The sequence below is a fragment of the Camelus ferus genome, chromosome 3, assembly GCF_009834535.1.
Source record: "Camelus ferus isolate YT-003-E chromosome 3, BCGSAC_Cfer_1.0, whole genome shotgun sequence".
Classification (NCBI taxonomy): Eukaryota; Metazoa; Chordata; class Mammalia; order Artiodactyla; family Camelidae; genus Camelus; species Camelus ferus.
This window is the reverse complement of record NC_045698.1, coordinates 51,162,000-51,183,216: the sequence shown is the minus strand read 5'-3', so window position 1 is coordinate 51,183,216 and position 21,217 is coordinate 51,162,000. Positions and strand designations below refer to the sequence as shown.

Genomic DNA, 21,217 nt, shown 5'->3' with positions numbered 1-21,217 from the left:
CTTACATCAAAAGCCAAGATGCTCAATAAAAAAAATGTGAAAAAAAAAAAGCTAAGGTGAATAAAAAAAAAGAAAAGAAAAAAAAAAAAAAAAAGCCAAGCCAAGGTGGTAACACCAGCACCCACAACCTTACTTCTTAAAAAAAAAAAAAAGGTATTTTTTAAGATTGAGGGAGGAAGACAGGGGAGCACTGTGAGGGTGGAAACTCTACGGGCGTGTGGCTGAGCTGAGGAAGGGTGCCCAGGGCAGCGCCCGCCCTTCTCCCAGAAACCCAGAGAGTCGGAAAAAGGCAGAGAAAGAAAACTCTCAAGCCCAGCAAAAGATTAGGTAAGTCCCCAAAGGTCATTTTCTATTCAACCGAAATACATTTTCTTACTTTTTATCCTATCTTGGACCCTCGCACAGCTTCCTCTTCTCTTGGCTGGACAACAGGCTGAGTGACGTGCTCTCATCTGACTGAGGAATGGAAGCAAAAGGCTCCTGTTTGCTTATTTGAAAGTTCTGCCCACGTGCTCCCTCTGATGAGCCTCAGGCTCTCACCTCTCCGTGCTCCCGTTAAATACCTTCACCTGAGAGCACAGCGCTCTGCAATCAATTCAACAACGGTGATAAGCAGCAAGCCCGAGGTACTTGCAGGGTGCCATGGAAACTCAGGCGAGATGCACGTAGCTCCCCGTGGGAATCCAGGCAAACTCCTAGGAAATCACACCGGAGTTCAGTGATGAAGGAGGCGTGAGGCTGCGGCAGGTGAAGGCTGGTGGAAGGGGCGATTCAGGCGTCAGAATACCACGAGGAACAGTAAAGAACAGAGTTGCTGTGGACAACCACAAGCAGTGTGGGTCTGTGGATGAGACGATGAGGCCGGAGAGGGAGGTAGGAGCCAGGTCACAGGTCACAGCCCTGTGTGGTGAGAAGCACGGGCTTATGAGGAAGACAAAGGGGCAGCCCTGTTGGATGAGTATTTGGTTGGATCATTCTGGTTGAAGTGTGGAGAGATTAAGGAGGTCCAGACTGGAAGACTAGAAACCGGAAAGGAGCTGCTGCCATGATCCAGCCCAGTGGGTCTCAAAGTGTGGTCCCTGAACCAGCAGCAGCAGCACCTAGGACTTACTAGCAACGGAAAAGCTCAGGCCCACCCCAGACTTGCTGAGTCAGGAACCTGGGGGTGGGCCCAGCAAGCGTGAACTGACTGGCTCTCCAGGTGACTGTGATGTTCGCTAACGTTTGAGAACCACTGGTGTAGACAAGAGGCGAGTGGTGCCTGCACTAGAAACAGTGGTGGGGTTAGAAGCGGATGAATTTGAGGCAGGTTTAGGTCATAAAATCAACTGAGATGTGTGGGCGAAGGAGGGGAAAGAGGGAAATTCAAGGATTTTGGTTTGAGGGACTAGGTGGAGCTGGCAAGAAGTCAAGCAGGCTTGCAGAGGGATGATGAGTTATGTGCTGTGTGTGGAGTTTGAGATGCCTCTGGGCCATCCGACTTGTCAGGCTGTGGGACAAATGAGAAGGAAGCTCAGGGAACACCACCACCAGCTCAGAGGAGAGGTGGTTAAAAACATGCCATCACTCAGCAGGAGACCAGAGGCAGAACTCTGGAGACATCAGTATCAGAGGGCCAAGGAGAGGCAGGGAGGCCTACAGAAGAACTAGAAAGAGGAAAAAGAGAAGAAAAAGGGAAACAAGCTGGCTGTCCCTCCAGTACCTCCACAGGGCAGAGCTAAGTAGGTTTTGTCCTCCTGACTTAATATTAGGGTATCTCTTTATATAACTCACCAGCATCAATTAGAGAAAACCAATACATCATTATCTCAAGAGACGCCAATGGTGGCATTTTGATAAAATTCAACATTTATTTAAAAAGTTCCTTTACTGACAGCCTCTCCAACATCCATTTCCCTCTTCTCTCTTCCCAGGGGTCCTGACTCCTGTTTGGGAATCTATGTGGTTCTAAAGAAAACATGTCAATTTATACGCCTATGGCTAAGTATTTGATTTCCCCGGCTACAGTGACTGGTGAGAGGTAGTCAAGTGAGTTAGGCCGGTCCAATCAAAGTTTTATCTCAGGAATTTTGCTAGTAATGCTGAGAAAAGGCTGTTTCTCTCCCCCTCTCTTTCTCTAATTCTCTCCCTGGTTCTCAAAAGGAACATTCCTTCAACAAATGTTGGCTGACAACCCACTATATTCTAGTCAACATGGGGGGGCAAACATTGCTCACTACTATACAAGCTAATAGTGTGATTTGGATTTGAACTCAGGCTCCCTGCCTTCAGAACCTGTGCTTTCACATATGACATCACACGCCAGACTACCTGAGTGTCATCAAAGAAGACTGACATAAATGGAATGATATGCTACTTCCCGGATGGGAAGCCAGGATTTAAAAAGTGTCAGGTCTCCCCTAAATCAAATAATATGTTAATTTCTATAAATATCTGGGCACAGCTTTTTTAATTTGTAAAATGATTCTCTAATCCACATGGAAGAATAACTGCCAGCACCTGGCTAACAACATTATGAAGGAAGAGTTACTTTGCTCTGCCAGAAATAACAATAGATTTCAAAGATAAACACCAAAACGGTGTTTATAAGTGTGGTCCTAGCAGAGAGTTTGATGAAAGATAACAGAAAGCTTAGGAACATGCACACAAACATGAACATATATGTGAATATATATACTTTTCAGTTCTTAGTTTTTTTGTTATCTTTCATTGATCCCTCTGTTAGTACCATGCTGTTCTAGAAGTATGATTTTAGTGAACAGTAGAAGTGTGATTTTATATTAGTGGGGAAGAAGTGAATAGATAATCCAATAATCTCAATAGTAATAGGATAAATGGTTAACATGTGAAAAAAATTAAGGTAGCTCCATGAATCATGGTATATATCCAAATTACTTCCAGATGAATTAAAATTTTAAATGAAAAAAATGAGAATGTTGAAAAAAATATGTAAGTGAACACATATCATTCAAGGGCCTAGAAGGCACTGCTAAGAATAATACCAAAGACATAAACACTGAAGGAATAATTGTCAGATTTTTAATAATAAAAATAAATATATAAAAAGCATAATAAATATAAAAATATAAAACAAAGAAATAATATTAGTAATATATGATGGAAAAGGAGTTAGCATCCTTACAAGAGTTTTTAAAAACTCTAATGAGACAATTAGAAAAAGGCAGGCATCCCAATTTAAAAATGCAACAGTATGAAAAAATGCTCAATATCACTAATTATCAGAGAAATACAAATCAAAACTACAATGAGGTATCACCTCACACCAGTCAGAATGGCCATCATTCAAAAGTCCACAAATGACAAATGCTGGAGAGGCTGTGGAGAAAAGGGAACCCTCCTACACTGCTGGTAGGAATGTAGTTTGGTGCAGCCACTGTGGAAAACAGTATGGAGATTCCTCAAAAGACTAGGAATAGACTTACCATATGACCCAGGAATCCCACTCCTGGGCATATATCCAGAAGGAACCCTACTTCAGGATGACACCTGCACCCCAATGTTCATAGCAGCACTATTTACAATAGCCAAGACATGGAAACAGCCTAAATGTCCATCAACAGATGACTGGATAAGGAAGTTGTGGTATATTTATACAATGGAATACTATTCAGCCATAAAAATGACAGCATAACACCATTTGCAGGAACATGGATGTCCCTGGAGAATGTTATTCTAAGTGAAGTAAGCCAGAAAGAGAAAGAAAAATACCATATGAAATCACTCATATGTGGAATCTAAAAAAAAAAAGAACATAAATACAAAACAGAAACAGACTCACAGACATAGAATACAAACTTGTAGGGAGGGCACTGGGAAGGGATAGACTGGGAGTTCAAAATTTGTAGATACTGACAGACATATGTAGAATAGATAAACAAGATTATACTGTATAACACAAGGAAATACATACAAGATCTTGTAGTAGCTCACAGCGAAAAAGAAAATGTGACAATGAATATATGTATGTTCATATATAACTGAAAAATTGTGCTCTACCCTGGAATTTGACACAACATTGTAAAACGACTATAACTCAATAAAAAAAAGTTTAAAAAAATGCAAAAGTAAAGGACAGGGAATTCACAAAACCAACGCACAAAAAAACAGGCTGTAAAAATTATGCAACAATGCTCAGCCTCTCTGTCAATCCAAAAATGCAAATCAAAACTAGATTCCACTTTTGCTCATCAAATTCCAAAAATTTTACAACAATAATCCTCAGTTGCTGTTAAAGGTCTGAGGAAATCAGTATTTTCCTTGTTGGAGGGAGAGAAAAACTGTCCCAGTGACTCTGGATCCCATAACAGACACCAAATGCCTTCCTGGGCCTGGGAAACTTAAGTGGTTAGAACCTTAAAATGTTTTGAGACTCTTTAAATTGCCGTGCCCTTTATTCTGTTGATATATCTACTATAATACAGGCATACCTCATTTTATTGCACTTTGCTTTACTGTGCTTCACAGATACTGTGTTTTTTTTTTTTTTTTTACAAATTGAAGGTTTGTACCAATCTTACATTGTCAGATAATGGTTAGTATTTTTTTTAAGCAATAAAGTATTTTTGATTAAAGTATGTAACTTTTTTTAAGACATAATGCTGTTGCACACTTAGTAGACTACAGCAGAGTACAAATGTAACTTCATTACGCACTGGGAAGCCAAAAAATCGGTGTGATTTGCTTTATTGCAATATTCACTTCATTGCAGTGGTCTGGAATCGAACCTACAACATCTCTGAGGTATGCCTGTATTTATCATGTAATAATTTTGTTGCCAGAATCACAAACTGTTGTGGGCAAGAGGACCCTAGGACACAGATGACAACTCTCTCCAACTGTAGCCAGAGAACCAGTAAATGATCAGCTGTGACAAGATGCAGCCAAGCACCCAACATCCAAATCCATCTGCTACAACCAAGACTCACAGATATTTGGTGAGTGGGTGTTTAATTTAATATATCATTAAAAAGCTAAAAAAGCCCTTGGTAAATGGGAGATTACTCTGCTCCCTGGCACAAAACACAGGCTGCTGGAGAACTAAAGTTGTCAATGTTGCTATTTGGTAAAAGGTTTTTAATGTAACATCAAATCTGGAACTCCTTTTCCCTACGTGTCACTGGGGGTTAATAACACATGCCCCTTGGAGAGGGCAGATAGATGCTGGGTCTGTATTTTCATGGATGCATCTCCAGTGCTTGGCACAGCAGGCAGCTGATAAATGATAGATATGATGATGATGATCACTCATTCATTCTTTTGGAAAATCCTTACTGAGCCACGCAGGGAGCCAGAAGCTGAACAGGGGCCTTACATTTGTAATCTAACTTAATAAGCTGGATCATCCTAACATAAGTTCCCTCTTTAGCTTGTATTAAAATGTAGTCCCAAAACATTTGACTTGCTCACATGAAAACACAAATGTCAACTTCTGGATTAGCTAACTTTACCACCCCCTCTCCCCCCAGTATCACAGGAAATCAAGTACTGCTCTACATCTTCACTTCACTATCACGACATCGTCTCCTAGACTCTGACCTCGTGGTGAAGGATGATTTCCAACAATGTGGGAACTGGAAGGCTCCCAAGGGGTCCTCATCTTTAACCCTTTCATTTTACAGATTACCAGACAAGGCTTAAGAGAGTATGTGGCACGTTCAAGGTTGTACACAAGTAAGATGTCGCAGTGGGATAAAGTTGAGGTCTCCAGGCGCCCAGGCCAATGATACTTCCACCCTGCCCCCACTGTTTCTTCCTAGTAACCACCAACAGGCTTTCCCTTCTGAAACAGAGGCAGAAAACACCACTTCTTCAGCCCGTTCAAAGAAAAGATATTGGAATAGATGAATTTATGGGCAGCTTCATTCACAGTTTCTAGCTCATGATTCTGCTTATAATTTAACATACAGACCTATAAATATATACCATGTGCTTGAGAGAATGGCAGGTAAAACACAAAAGTTAAAAGCCCTTTTGAGCAATTCTGAAAGAGATTATGAATTATTTTTAAATAAAGAGGATAATCATGAGTTTAGAAATTTTCTCAAATGCCTCATTTTATCATTTTCCTCTACATCTTATTCTCCAGAGCCTTCTGCAGAATCTGACATAATATACCCAGCCATATAAGAAGGCAGATTAATTAAGCAGTCTATGAAGGCACTCTACTAGAACATATGTCTTTTGGTGTGGATTTACTTATTAGCCAAAGACAAGATATAAGTGGCAATGTAAAAATTGAGAGAAAAAAAGGAAAGCAATGAAGGAGGGAAGGGGAAAGCAAGTAATTCATTGCCCACAGATCTGTAGTCTAAGAAATGCTAAAATAATAATTTCAAGATCAAGGAAATGACGCTAGTAGAAACAACTATTACTGAGTGAATGGAGAATATCAGAAGTACTAAATATAAAAGTTTATTTTATCTGGGTTAATATAAAAGAATACATGTACAAGGTAAAACAAAAAGGCTTTTCAAAGATAATATAGGAGACTATCTTCATGATGCTGAGGTAGGGAAAGATTTCTTGGACTATCTTAAGCTTCTATTTATCAAAAGATATATTTTCCATTGTCCAAACTGGGATGATTCTTAGAATGAAAGGGAGCAAAATTAGTCATTACTCTGGAAGACTAGGCATCAACCGGGACAGTTAAGGCACAAATTGGGACAGTTAGGCACAAATTGGAAATATGATGACACTACTTATCTATCATAAGTAAATACCCAACAGGAATGCATCTTTGTATGCATCAAAAGATATGTATAAGAATGTTCATAGTAACATTTATAATAGTTGTAAATGGAAACATCCCAATGTCCATTAACAATAGAATAAACAGTGGTATAAGCATGCAATGGAATACTACACAGCAATGAAAATGTATTAAATACTGAAACACACAACATGGATTCATCTCTGAAATGTAATATTAAGCAAAAGAAGTCAGACACAAAATAACATATGCTTTATGATTTTACTTATAGAAGGCTCAAAAACAGGCAACACTACTGTATGACTTTACAAGTCAAAATAGTAAGAGGGAATAATGATTGAGAGGGGTTTCTGGAGGTACTGCTTCTATTTCTTAACCTGTGTGATAGTTACAAATATGTCTACTTTGTGATAATTCATCAAATAGTATATTTATGATTTTCAAACTTTTCTGTTTGCATACTGTTTTTCAATTTAAAAGCTTATAAAAAAGAAACCTAGACCTAAATGTAAAAATACAAAACTATAAAACTTCTAGAAGGTAACAGAGGAGAGAATCCAAATGACTTTTTAGAAAGAACATCAAAGTCACAACCCATAGAAGAAGTAACTGTTGCTATGTTGGGCTTCATTATAACAGAAAACATCCATCTGTTCTGCAGAAGACAACATCAAGAGAATGAAAAGAGAAGCCACAGACTGAGAGAAAGTACTTTCAAAGGACACATCTGATAAAGGACTGTTATCCAAACCATCCAAAGAACTCTTAAAACTCAACAATATGAAAAACTACCCAGTTAAAAAATGGGCAAAAGACATAAGCAGACATCTCACCAAAGTAGATACAGAGATGGCAAATAAGCAGATGAAAAAATGCTCCACATCATATGCCATTAGGGGATTTCAAGTTAAAACAATGACATACATACATCTATCAGAATGCTGAAAATACAAAATATGATCAATACCAAATGCTAGTGAGGATGTGGAACAACAGGAACTCTCATTTATTGCTGCTGAGAACACAAATGGTATAGTCATTCTGGAAGACAGTTTGGTGGTTACTTATAAAACTAATCAAACTTATACCATACAATTCAGCAATCATGGTTTCTGGTATTTACACCTAAAGGAGTTGAAAACTTATGTCCACACAAAAACATGCGCCTGAATGTTTAGAGCAGCTTTATTTATAACTACCAAAACTTGGAAGCAACCAAGATGTTCTTCAGTAAGTAAGTGGATAAATAAACTGTGGTACATCTAGACAATGAAATACTACTCAGTGGTAAAAGGATACATAGTCTCAAGCCATGAACATACATGGAAGAACTTTAAATGCATATTACTAACTGAAAGAAGCCAATCTGAAAAGGTTACATACTATATGTTTGCAATTATATGACCTTACGGAGAAGATAAAACCATGGAGACAGTAAAAAGATCCATGGTTGCTAGGGGTTGGTGGGGGAGGATGAATACACACAGAACTGAGGATTTTTAGGGCAATGAAACTATTCTGTATGATATTACAATGGTGGATACGTGTCATGATACATTTGTCAAAACTCTACAATGTACAAGAGCAAGAGTGAACCCTAATGTTCACTCTTGAAGCTGGAGGAATAAACCTCGCAGACTTCAGACAATACTACAGAGCTACAGTAATCAAAACAGCATGGTACTGGCACAAAAACAGATATATGGGATCAGTGGAACAGAACAGAGAGCCCAGAAATGAACCCACAGACTTACAGTCAATTAATCTTCGACAAAGGAGGCAAGAATATACAATGGAGTAAAGGAAGTCTTTTCAGCAAATAGTGGTGGGAAAACTGGACAATGGCATGTAAATCAATGAAGTTAGAATACTCCCTCATATCATACACAAAAACAAACGCAAAATGGCTTAAAGACCTAAACATAAGACAAGCACTATAAATCTCTTAGAAGAAAACATAGGCAAAACATTCTTTGACATAAATCTTAGCAATGTTCTCCTAGGGCAGTCTACTCAGGCAATAGAAATAAAAGCAAAACTAAATAAATGGGATCTAATTAAACTTATAAGCTTTTTCACAGCAAAGGAAACCATAACCAAAACAAAACAACAACATACAGAATGTGAGAAAATACTTGCAAAAGATGAGACTGACCAGGGCTTTATTTCCAGAATAAACAAACCGCTCATACAATCTAATAACAAAAAAAAAACAACCCAATCCAAAAATGGGCAGAAGACCTAACCAAGCAATTCTCCAATAAATACATACAAATGACTAATAGGCACATGAAAAAATGCTCAATATCGCTAATTATCTGAGAAATGCAAATCAAAACTTCAATGAGGTATCACCTCACAACAGTCAGAATGAATGACCATCACTAAAAAGTTCACCAATGATAAATGCTGGAGAGGGTGTGGAGAAAAGGGAACCCTCCTACACTGCTGGTGGGAATGTAATTTGGTGCAGCCATTTTGGAAAACAGTACGGAGATTCCTCAAAAAACTAAAAATAGACTTACCATATGAACCAGGAATCCCACTCCTAGACATATATCCAGGGGGAACCTTAAAAAGATACATGCACCCCACTGTTCATAGCAGCACTATTTACAATAGCCAAGATATGGAAACAACCTAAACATCCATTGACAGATGACTGGATAAAGAAACTGTGGTATATTTATACAATGGAATATTACCCAGCCATAAAAAATAATAAAATAATGCCATTTGCAGTGACATGGATGGACCTGGAGATTGTCATTCTAACTGAAGTAAGCCAGAAAGAGAAAGAAAAATACCGTATGATATCACTTACATTCAGAATCTTAAAAAAAAAAGACAAATGAACTTGTTTACAAAACAGAAACAGACTCACAGAAATGGAAAACTTATGGTTACTGGTGGGGAAAGGGGGTGGGAAGGGATAAATTGGGAGTTTGAGATTTGCAGACACTAACTACTATATATAAAATAGATAAACAAGTTTATACTGTATAGCACAGGGAACTGTATTCAATATCTTATAGTAACCTGTAATGAAAAAGAATATGAAAAAAAAATATGTTCATGTATGACTGAAGCATTATGCTATACACCAGAAACTGACACATTGTAAACTGACTATACTTCAATAAAAAATTTTTTTAAACTTAAAAAGAAGAAAAAAGAGTGAACCCTAATGTAAACTGTGGACTTTGGGTGATAATGATGTGTCAATCTAGGTTCACCAACTGTAAAAAATGTACCCTCTGGTGGGACAGGGTGATAATGGGGAAGTCTGTGCACACGTAGGGATGGGGTGGGGTATATGGAAACTCTCTGACTTTCTATTCAGTTTTGTTGTAAATCTAAACTGCTCTAAAAAATAAGGTCTATTAAAAAATAAACCACTTCAGTGCTTACTTATATAATGTAAAAGACATGCAAAAAACTTGTATTCTCATCAATAATATATTTACACTTTTATTATTAAAATACATTTCAATTATGTGGAACTTATCAAACTTATCAAACTCCTAGTCTGAGGGGATGAAGTGTTTATCTCTGGCCCAGCTTGGACAGCTCTGGGGGAGGCACCTTCGCAAAGGAACCCGTAGCAAGCACTTTCTAAGGTCAGTGTCATAACACAACACTTTGCTTTTATGGTTCCATCAACTGGGGATTCAGAACAGGCTGAGCCTCAGCCTTCTGAGGAAGCCTGGCTCTCCTGCTACATCCGGCTACTGCCTCTGGCCACCAGGCAGAGTTCTTGATTTCTAAGCTTTCCTGAGTCAGCTGGACATTGCTCCATTAGGACTCAGAATTTGCTGTCAGGGAATATGACTCACAGCTAACAGCCTTTCCCAAAACTCCAGCTGCAGCTCTACCAGCGAGCGTCATTGGCACTGCCTTCTGAATGGAAGCAGAAGGGCCCAGAGGGTCCCAGGGCCGCCAGGAGGGGCAGCTCCCAGGAGCACAGAGTGTGAGAACACCCTCCAGTACTCTTTCCCGTCTGACTTCCAGCCGAGGATGCGTAATGACAGCACGACTGGACCAGCAGACAAATTCAAACCCAGCTGGCACTGGCTGACTGCCAGCTCTATTCCTGTCCAAGGGGCAGCAGTGTGGGGGTGACACAAAGCCTGCCTAGAAGTGTCAGTACTCTTCACACAGTCAGTTGGTCACCTTGGGTCTGGAGCTCCGTAGTGTTCTTCTGGGAGGGAGGGGAAGAGTCCTTCGTGCTGTCCCTTCTTGGGAAGGTGCATCCCACAGGCCAGAGGGGAAAGGAGAGAGGCTGGGATCACAGGGCCAGGCTGGGGCACTAGCCCTGCTGCATGGCTGGTGCTTGGGGGGAAGAGACATGCTTGTGTCCCAAATCTCAGCGTCTGCCTCTGTCCCAAGGCAGTCTCGTGTGTGTGTGTGGGAGGGGTACTCCAACTCTGGAGCCAGACTGTCTGGGACTGCATATAGCTCTACTTGCCAAGGGACCTTGGGCAATTACCTAATCTCCTTAAGGTTCCATTTCTTCACCTCTAAGTTGGAAGCCACAGCACCTCTTGGGTTGTTGCAAGTATTAAATAGGCTACTCTGCAAAGTCCTTAGCAGAGTGTCTAAAATGCAAATTAACCAATAATTATCAGCTGCCACACCAGTACCCCCAGATTCTGACCACCTCAGACTCTACAAATGAGTCCGTCTGGCAGGTGGCAGCATGTATGTGTGTGTTGGGGGAGGCACTATACAACAAAAGCAAAAACTACAGTGGGTCAGATGACAATCAAATGAATCCCCAAATCTGGAGCTGGTGGCTGAATAACGTCCTCCAAAGAGATCCAGGTCCTAATCCCTGGAAACTGAAATTTACTTACACAGCAAAAGTAATCATCTTTTTGCAGAGGTGATTAAGTTAATGATCTAGAGATGGGGAGGTTATTCTGGATATCAGGGTGGGCCAGAATTGTAATCACAAGTGTTTTTGTAAGAGGGAGATTTGACCACAGAAAAGGAAAAGGCAATGTGAGATTAATGTGGCCACAAGCTAAAGAATGCTGGCAGTCACAGAAGCCAAAAGAGGCAAGAATGAATTCTCCCCTAGACCCTCCAGAAAGTACCAGCTCTGCCAACAACGTGACTTTACTCCGCATGACTAATTTCAGACTTCCAGCTTCCAGGACTCTAAGAGAACAAAGTTCTGTTGTTTTAAGCCACCAAATCTGTAGTAATTTGTTACAGCAGCAATAAGAAACTAATATGTTAGCTTGGAATCCTGCCATGACTGTACATCCAGCCAGCAGAATGGAGACCTGGGGAGAAGAATGCTGGCAAGACCTTCTCAGGGCCACAGCCACATCAGTCAGGATTCAGGGCTGGGCTTGAGCATCAGGAAAAGCCAGAATGTGACCAGGAGCTCAGGCAGGGACCAAGTCTCAAGGGCAGAGCTATGATGGAGGACAGCAGGGGACTGGCTGTCTTCTACACCCAAGCATGCCACACACAGGCTGATGGCAAGCAGGCACGAATCCAGACCTTGGCAGGAGGACCTGCACCTATACACGCACGGCCCCCCTCAGTCAGGATGGGCTCCAGGCCGGCTTCTCAAAGTGCACTCTGGTACAGGCCTGGGAACTGTTATCCAACAGCAATGAGACAGGACAGAAACTGAGAATAAATGCTTATAAACTTCGAGCAAGTTGGCATCACCTGCACATTTTTGGAAATCTAATTTTTTTGCTGTTGAATCTTCTAATAAAATATTTCTGCTTGTGTTCTGTGTGCCTTTTAAAAAAGTCACTTTTCTAATAATCCATCCTGATTGTATTTTATGAGTGCTTGTTTGCAATAAATTGGAAAACACACACACTCACAACACTGGTCCTTTACCACCGATAGGGCTCCGACAACCACAGAGCAGGTGTCTGCAGGTGGCAGGGAGGAGGCCTCCGGATGCACAGGTGTGATCCAGACAGCTGTTCCAGGGGAGGGCTTGCATATGACGGCCTGAAACACAAAGGCCAGATGCCTAGAGGGCAACAAGAAGTGCAGGCTCCAAGAGCTCTCAGTTCTTCAGTCCCCTGCTTAACACCCATCACCTGCCCTGCCCCAGCCTTGGAAGGGTCCCATCAATCAGGTGATAAAGAGTAAATATAAGGTTCTCAAGGCCATGCATTTTCTCACCTCGGCTTTCCTGCTTAATTAGGCGTTTCCGGTGTATCTGCACTTCCTTGGCGCACATGAACCCAGAGCTGCGGTGCGTGCTGGGTGGCAGGATGAAGTGCACCCAGTGGGAGACATTGCTACCCAGAACCCAGAAAGGGGAAAATGACTACTTGTGCTGTACAAGTCGTGCCCAGGCTGCTCAAGCTCAGTGCAGTAGGCTGTCCTGCATCCCTTTTCTCACTGGTGCCTCCAGATACGCCCATGAGACTAAGATTATCATTCTTGTTTTACCGAAAACCCAAAGCTGGCTCAGAGAGGGTACCGGGTAATAAATCAAAGTAAGTCTTCAACTCCCACCGTCATCATTAACCATCTGGGTAACTTTGGAGTTATTGAACCTTTCTGGGCTTGAGTTTGCATATTTGTAAAATGTGGACAGTAATACCTTCACCACAGGGTTCTTATAATTAAGTAATCAAAGCAATGTCTGGAAAACACTTGACACTTAGCACCTGGCCCGAAGTTCCCAATAAATACTGACTTTAAAAAGCAGGGGTGGGGGGTGGGGAGAGGGGAGCCACAGCTAAGGCGTGAAGAAGCTCTAAAGACAGAGATTAAAAGAACACAGCACTAAGAACATCCAGAAGGAAAAATACAGAATAAAATAAAAGTAACTGGCATAGGAATAGCAATTCTAGTTCATCATGCACTGCATTTTGTAAATGCAACAAGAAGAATTATCCTGTTTACAATCAAATCATCAAAGAACTGGAAATTTGGAATGAAGCAAGTTTATTTTTTTTGGTGGTGTCTCCCCAAATCTAAACTCCCTCTTCTCATTTTTATTACAAACACACACACACATAAGGGCTCCACATAATCAACAGTATTTAGTCCAATGTGATATTAAAATATAATTACGGATGGAACGAAAACAATTTAAGAAAGCAATTAAAATGATTTCACAAGCTAGAAGTATATTTGTTTTACGTCAGAAGTTTACAGAAATTAAAGCATGAAACTGAGCACTGTCACAGTCAGGAGTAACAGGAGCCACAAATTTCGTATCTTCATAGTACTTATTTCAGGTAGGTACATTTCATTCCCTGTATAAACAGGGAATTTTTTGAAGTACCAACTTAAACAGGTGTTAATTGGAAAGAGAAATTTAAATGATGATTGATTCAGAACTAATATGCCAAACAATCCACTCAAATATTTGAAAAGCTTCTCTCTCTTTAAAATAATATGGAAGAGGCAGGAAAGGGCACAGGGTTTGAAATACAGGCAGACGACGTGGACCAGCAACAAATCACCAACACCGCACAGGAGCCCTGGGACCTCACCAGGCTCAGCCTGGATGAGTGAATCTATGAAAACGGGAAATGACAGAGAGCTTCAAGGCAGGTTACATGCTTACGATCAACATTTAAATATGACGTTGGGAGATGAGGAAGGAACTGTGACAACTATAGAAACTGATGAAGAAACATATGAAGAAATACATAAATCAGCAAAAGGGAATATTCTGATGCTCTTGGTCTGGGGAGATGGGGTTGTGCTAGTTGACCTGTCATTGAGAGTTGGATAAAACAAAGAATTTACCCTGTGTGGAAGATAGGAGACTTTGTACGATTGCCTATTTAAATACAGAAGATACTCAAAAGAGAAACCTGCAAAGATTCTGATACTAAGAAATGACCAAGAATTCTTCTGTTCCTGAAATAAGCTGATTTAGACAGAATTCACAAATTCTTAAGCTAAATGGCATTTTAATTTTTCTCCAACTCCTCTGATAAATGTGATCACCAAGATGCAGAACTTTTCCAGGAGTTGATTTGCTCTGTTGTTTTTTTTCAATTTCTGGGTTTTTTTTCCCTTTAAATTAAATTTGATGTTTCCTTTTTTGATTTTTAAAGCAAAAAATAAAATAAAATAACATGGAGTCTTGCCATGACCTCAAGGAGAAGTCTTTGAAGAGAACTGGACTCATGATTTCCATCTCATGGGAACACAAGAGATGAAAAGCTAAAATGGACAGTCCTGAGCAAGACCATCATTAAGGGCTAAAGGATATGTGATGACTTTGCCCAAAGTCAGCAAGGTCGGGTTCCTACTTACCAGAATCTCCCCGGAGCATGGAAGTGCAAGACAACGGCCCAAGTTCTGAACAGAGGGTCACAGGGAACTTTATCTATAGAAGAGGTGGTAAACTTGGGCCTTAATTCAGCCAACTGCATTTATGGATGAGGAAAAAATCAAAAGCCACAAAGCCCCAGTGATGGTCCCAGGCAATGGCAGCTGACAGCTGTAGGCTGAGACAGAGAGAAACGTAAGGATGTTTGGGGCCTAAGCGACAGCACTGGTGACCCCAACAGCCTCCAAATCATGGCTTTCCAGCCTCAGGCAGTGGTGGAGGTTCACCAGGCTGGCCCTGACTCAATAAGGACTAGAAACAAATGACGTGGAGGCTTGAGACAATCATTTAAGTAATTTGGGAAATTCATACCACAGTTACTATACTCATATTTTGAACTTCATTGTTTCACATAACTAATTCAGCCCAAAGGATAACATACACACGTACTCGCTTCAGTTCAGAGGATGACAGTATACATACTTACACATTTTATATCATTTTTAAGTACCCTTTGGTGTGTTCATAGGATAATAAGTACTTTTAACATTTCCCAGTCTTTTTTGTGGTTAGATTTTTTGTTTTTTGTTAAGATACTGAAATGAAATTTGACATTTTATAAAATATCTTGGAAGCACTGTGCATTTGGGACACAAAGAATTGCAATCCTCATAACAATTCTCACAACATGTCAAACCCGACGTTTACTGTGGGTGGGATTTTACAAGTTCACAAAGTAACTAAGGGGAATTGTGTAGCAATTAAAGCACTTAAAAGCAAATCCGTAGCTTTTTCTTGACAGTCGCTGGTAGTATTTCAGTTGAGTCAACATATTTCTATTTTACTCCCAGGCTTCACATACTGAAGAATGTTGCCCCCCAACTGACCGTAAGACCACCCTCCCAGCCTTTCCTACAATTTGCTGATAACCCAATGATGTTTGCATCCTTGTGGGAGAAACTGACAGATGTTCTCTTAAAAATTAAAGATAAGTTAATTCATGGGCCCAAAGTTACCTTAAGTTTAAAAAGGGCAAATGGCAGAAAAGTTAAAACAGAGTAATGGCCCTGTTTTTGTAAAAATAAAATAAAATAAAATAAAGATTGTATGTAGAAATTAAACTGGATCTGTCACTGTAGGTAAGGAGTAAGTAAGAGTCACTATTCAGGAGGGACAAATTCCAAATTGCTAACAGTGGTCACCTCTAGGGTGGGGCGGCAGGAGTAGGTTATCAGGGAAAGAGACTTCATATATATGTATGAATGGGACAAATGGACAAACAAGTATGGATATGCATACATATTTTTTTTTAACCTGGTGATAATTGGGTGATTTTTACTTTACTTCGTACATTTCTCAGTATTTTCAAAAGATTTTGTTTTAAAAGTAGGCCAGTAGATTAAATTCCTGACTACATAATTTCATTTGGTTGTCAACAAAATCTCTCTCTCCTTCTCTCTCCGAAACACTTGCAAGGACTTTAAACGGTATCACAATCTACATGGCTTGCTGAGGTGAGGTATGCTCTTGGGCACTCAGGTCTATCAACTGCAAAAATCCTAAACTACTGATGTTTTCATAAAATATTTAAGGTGGAGATCTTCTGACTATGACATCTAAATATGTGTTATTTTTCCACCTATTATTTCTCAGTGAGCACTATGCCTTTTCTAATTATTTGATGAGGGTAATAATTAAGATATTTGATGAAATCAGGAGAGCAAATTAATCTTCTGAATATACAAATTAATTGGAAACCTAAATGTCCCAGAAATGTCAAGCTGTGATTTGTTTCTCCATGTGCCCCATACATGTAGCAGGGACCATGGCACAGCACGGCTGCATTACCAGGAAGATGACAACTGAAGCTCATAGCTGTGTCCCCAGTGCTGAGCATGGCACCTGGGACATGTTAAATACTCAATAAATATTTGTGGAATGAATAAATGAATGATCGGCAATATGTGAACATGTCCACAGCAAGGCAGAAGGAAGCAGTGGAAAGAGTGTGAGCTTTAGAAGCAGATGTTTGAATTCTAGCCCTGCTACGTGCACAGTAGTGCATGACCTTGAGCAAAATGATTAACTTCTTTGAACATCAGTTTCTTTACCTGTTAATGGGGATAACAATACCTCCCAACTTCCTCTGGTTTTTGTGAGGGTTGATTGAAATAATATACATGTACCTAAACATTAGCCTTCATTAAATGGCAGTTCCTTCCTTTTGTGGATACTGAAACTATTGTCTAGAAATGGAACCAGCTGGCATGACAATGTGTTCATGAAAATCAGAATTTATTATTTTATAATATTTTGCCCACCTAGAATGCCTTTTGCCCTGTTTCTTCCTATCAAACCCAGACCCAACCTCAAGGTCAAGCTGAACAACAACCTTTGCCTCAGAGCCAAAGTAGACTTCCATCCCTTACTCCCACCCCAGCCAAAAGCGAGTTACTCTCCTCCAGTGAGCGTAGTAGCCCCCCTCTCTTACAGCACGACTTATACTGCTGAGTTTATAATCGTTTCTACCTGTGATATCTCCCCTCTTAGGCTGTCAGCTCCCTGAAGGACAAGGGTAATTTCTGGTTCCTGACAGCATCTTCAAAAAGCATTGTTTGTAGTGTTTTCCAGATAATACATGTTTAGGAAATTTTTAAAAACTAAATTAAGACAAATGATCCTATTTTCCCACAGGAAGAATGATATAATAGGCTATCATGTAACTGTTCAAGAAATTGATTTGAAATAAACTACAGATTGAATTAATTCTACAGATAGAAGCAAAGATTCAATAACTATGAAAATAATTATACATTAATAAAACAAAATATCAAAAAAACAAGTTACACGAATGGTAAAATTCAGCTTCAGGTTCTATAAAACGTATGTTAAAATGGGAGCCATACATTTCAGTGATCACAAAGGCTTCAACATAGCACACAGACATGTCTGTGACCTAAAAAGAAAACGCTGCCATGTCATACATTTGTTCTAACTCCTATAACCAGCTGTAACAAAGACAAAGCTTTCTTAAAAGTCGAAGGATATGGATGAGCTAGTTTCCTTAAAATGATGTCTTCTTTCTTCCGCACCTTATCATCACCCTTGCAGCAAGCAGAGCCATTCAGAACCATGCCACGGCCCCTGCCTGGCCTTCTAGCCTTTCCCTTCCCAGCACAGAAAACTCTTAGTCACCACTTCAAGATGGCTCCTGCTGGGATCTTGGGTTACCTTTGCCCCCTTTATATGGCGCCACTCCCTCTCGACCACATGTTCTTCTACTCTCAGATACTTTTTCTCCTCCTCCTGGGCTAATTATAGACACTGGTGCCTATCGAGCACTTACTATGTGCCAGACACTATGCTAAGTCCTTTGCAGATTATGTTCCAGCCCCGGCCTTGCAGATGGCTGATGGGAGCACACAGAGAGTGGTGGCCCAAATCACAAGAGGGTTGGGGTGGTCAAGGAAGTCTTTTCAGAAGGAGGTTTTAAAGAATGAGACAAAGAAGAGAGAGGAGGCATGGCATGTGCCAGGGGCAGAGAGCTGTGAAGAAACAGGACCTGTTACAAGGCTGAGAAAAGATCAGTCAGCTGTGCTATGACACCCCCAGGAGACTAGGTAGCTGAGAATCTTAGAACAACCAGAGTCGACCGAGGTTACCCGGGCATTCTCTCTGGAGAGCACAATTATACAGACTTATCTGAAGCCATTACGCAGTCTAGCCTTAACCCGTGAATTAACAGGTATCATAACATTTTAGAAGTTTTCTATCAACACAGCCCATCATATTCCTATGACTGCTGTTCCAATCCACCCTCCAGCCTCTCCCGTCCAGCCCCCTGCTCCCCTGACCTCCCTCTCAGCAGGAAGCCAAGCAAACGTCCTACACCTGGGGATAGAAGGGGACCGAGGTTCAGACCAGGGTTCTCAACTTTTCTCATGTACACCCACCACTTGGGGATTTTGTTAAAATGCAGGGCGGTTTCAGCCGTTCTGAGGATGGGGCCCAAGAGGCAGCATTTCTAACAGGCTTTCAGGTGCTGCTGTTCCGAGGACCACACTTTGAGTAGCAAGACTCCACCTGAGCAGATTTTGCAAGTCACACTGACTGGAGTTACATCCCACCTCCCCCCAACCCATGTCCCCTGAATAACCAGTGCTGAGCCCCAAGCTGTCTTATCTTAAAATGTGACGTGACTGCTGTGAACATTAGGTGAGAATGTATAGGAAGCATCTGGCACTTGGTCAAACTTCAGGACATGGCAGCTCTTACTGGTGGAAGTGAGCACCTTTGGGGCTATCCAGCTGCCACCTTAGTGTCCTTTCCTTTCACTCCCTTCCACCTCTTCTCGATTCCACTCCTTCCAGCCTACTCCTGGGCCACACCCTCTCTAATATTCCCTTTTTTACTAATATTTCCACTTGCACTGAAAAATATTTATCTTTCACGTCCTGAAAAATAAACTTCCCTGTGACCTTCAGTCACTATTTTCTTTGCTCCACAGTTCAACTTGAAATTTGAAAGATTCCTCTACCTGCCTCTGCCTCCCCATCTCCATCCCAGCCCACCACACTCTCCGCTGTCTACCACTGATCTCAGAACATGGCAACTCTATGGTCTCTTATGAATTGTCATTACACTATACTTTTCTTATTTTCTTGAATGACCTTCGGTTTTAGTTGAAGTAGAGTGAGTTTATAATGTCATGTCAATTTCTGGTGTACAGCATAATGTTTCAGTCATATATATGCATATATATTCCTTTTCATATTCTTTTTCATTATAGTTACTACAAGATATTGAATATAGTTTCCTGTGCTGTACAATAAAAACTTGCTGTTTATCTATTTTACATCTTTTTATTTTACATGTTTACATTATTTTTAATATCTCCAAATCCCAAACTCCTGATTTATCTCTTCCTGCCCCCTTTTCCCACTGGTAACCATGAGTTTTGTTTTCTATGTCTGAGTCTGCATTTGTGTCTTTTTTTTTTTTTTTTAAGATACCACATATAAGTGATATCATATGGTATTTTTCTTTCTCTTTCTGGCTTACTTCAGTGAGAATGAAGATCTCCAGGTCAATCCATGTTGCTGCAAATGGCATTTTTATTCTTTTTTATGGATGAGTAGTATTCCATTGTATAAATATACCACCGCTTCTTTATCCAGTCATCTGTCAATGGACATTTAGGTTGTTTCCATGTCTTGACTACTGTAAATAGTGCTGCTGTGAACACTGGGGTACATATATCTTTTCAAGTTAGAGTTCCCTCTGGATATATGCCCAGGAGTGGCATTGGAGTCTATTTTTAGTTTTTTGAGGAATCTCCATACTGCTTTCCATAGTGGCTGCACCAATCTACATTCCCACCAGCAGTGTAGGAGGGTTCCCTTTTCTTTACATTCTCTCCAGCATTTATCATTTGTGGACTTTTGAATGATGGCCATTCATTCTGACTGGTGTGAGGTGATACCTCATTGCAGTTTTGATTTGCATTTCTCTGATAATTAGCGATATTGAGCATTTTTTCATATGCCTATTGGCCATTTGTATGTCTTCACTGGAGGCCCATCACTGGAGTGGTCTAGGAAGAGGCAAAGGCAGGGCCTGGTCATTTAAATGCAGTTACCGCACATTCCTTTACAGTTTGGAGTCTTTTCCACTGGGAGTTCGCCAATGTTCCCACAATGTCATTACCTCAGGGATTCCATGAACGGTGCTATCTCTCAGGGCTGACTTAATTCCTGAGCAAATGGTGGGGGGTGGGGGTGGGCAGTGAGCCTCCACTCTACATGGGGAAGGGCACAGTCTTCAGGAGATTTTTGACTTCCTGTGTGACTCCGAGCCTGCCTAACTCCCACCTGGCTGGTGAGGTATCCCAAGGCAACCGGAGCGGCTCGCAGAGAAAGCCTGGAGCTGCCAGCCTTGCCGCACACCTCAGAGAGAAGTCATGTCCCTGGTTGGCTCTTCCTTCTGCCTAAGGAGCTCTCCACATGGTCTGATGAAGGGAGCTCTCCTGGTCTCACGTTTGGATGTTTGTGGGGGTTGGGGCGGAAGGTTTAACAGCAAGAGTCATCAACAGTCACTATGCTCTATGCACAGGTATCCCCAAAGGACCACATCAAGCAAGGTGGCTAATTGAGGCTGAGGTTCAGGAGTGCTAGGAGCCCTCGACCAAATACCTCATCATGTCA

At 40.8% G+C, this 21,217-nt stretch overlaps 1 protein-coding gene and 1 pseudogene across 12 annotated transcripts in view; one reads left to right on the top strand and one right to left on the bottom strand.

The window, feature by feature from the left end:
- PDE8B (phosphodiesterase 8B) overlaps positions 1-21,217 on the bottom strand; it is a 287,039-nt gene that overhangs the window by 117,030 nt on the left and 148,792 nt on the right. The window lies entirely within an intron of this gene.
- On the top strand, positions 14,021-14,468 carry LOC102506657 (annotated as a pseudogene).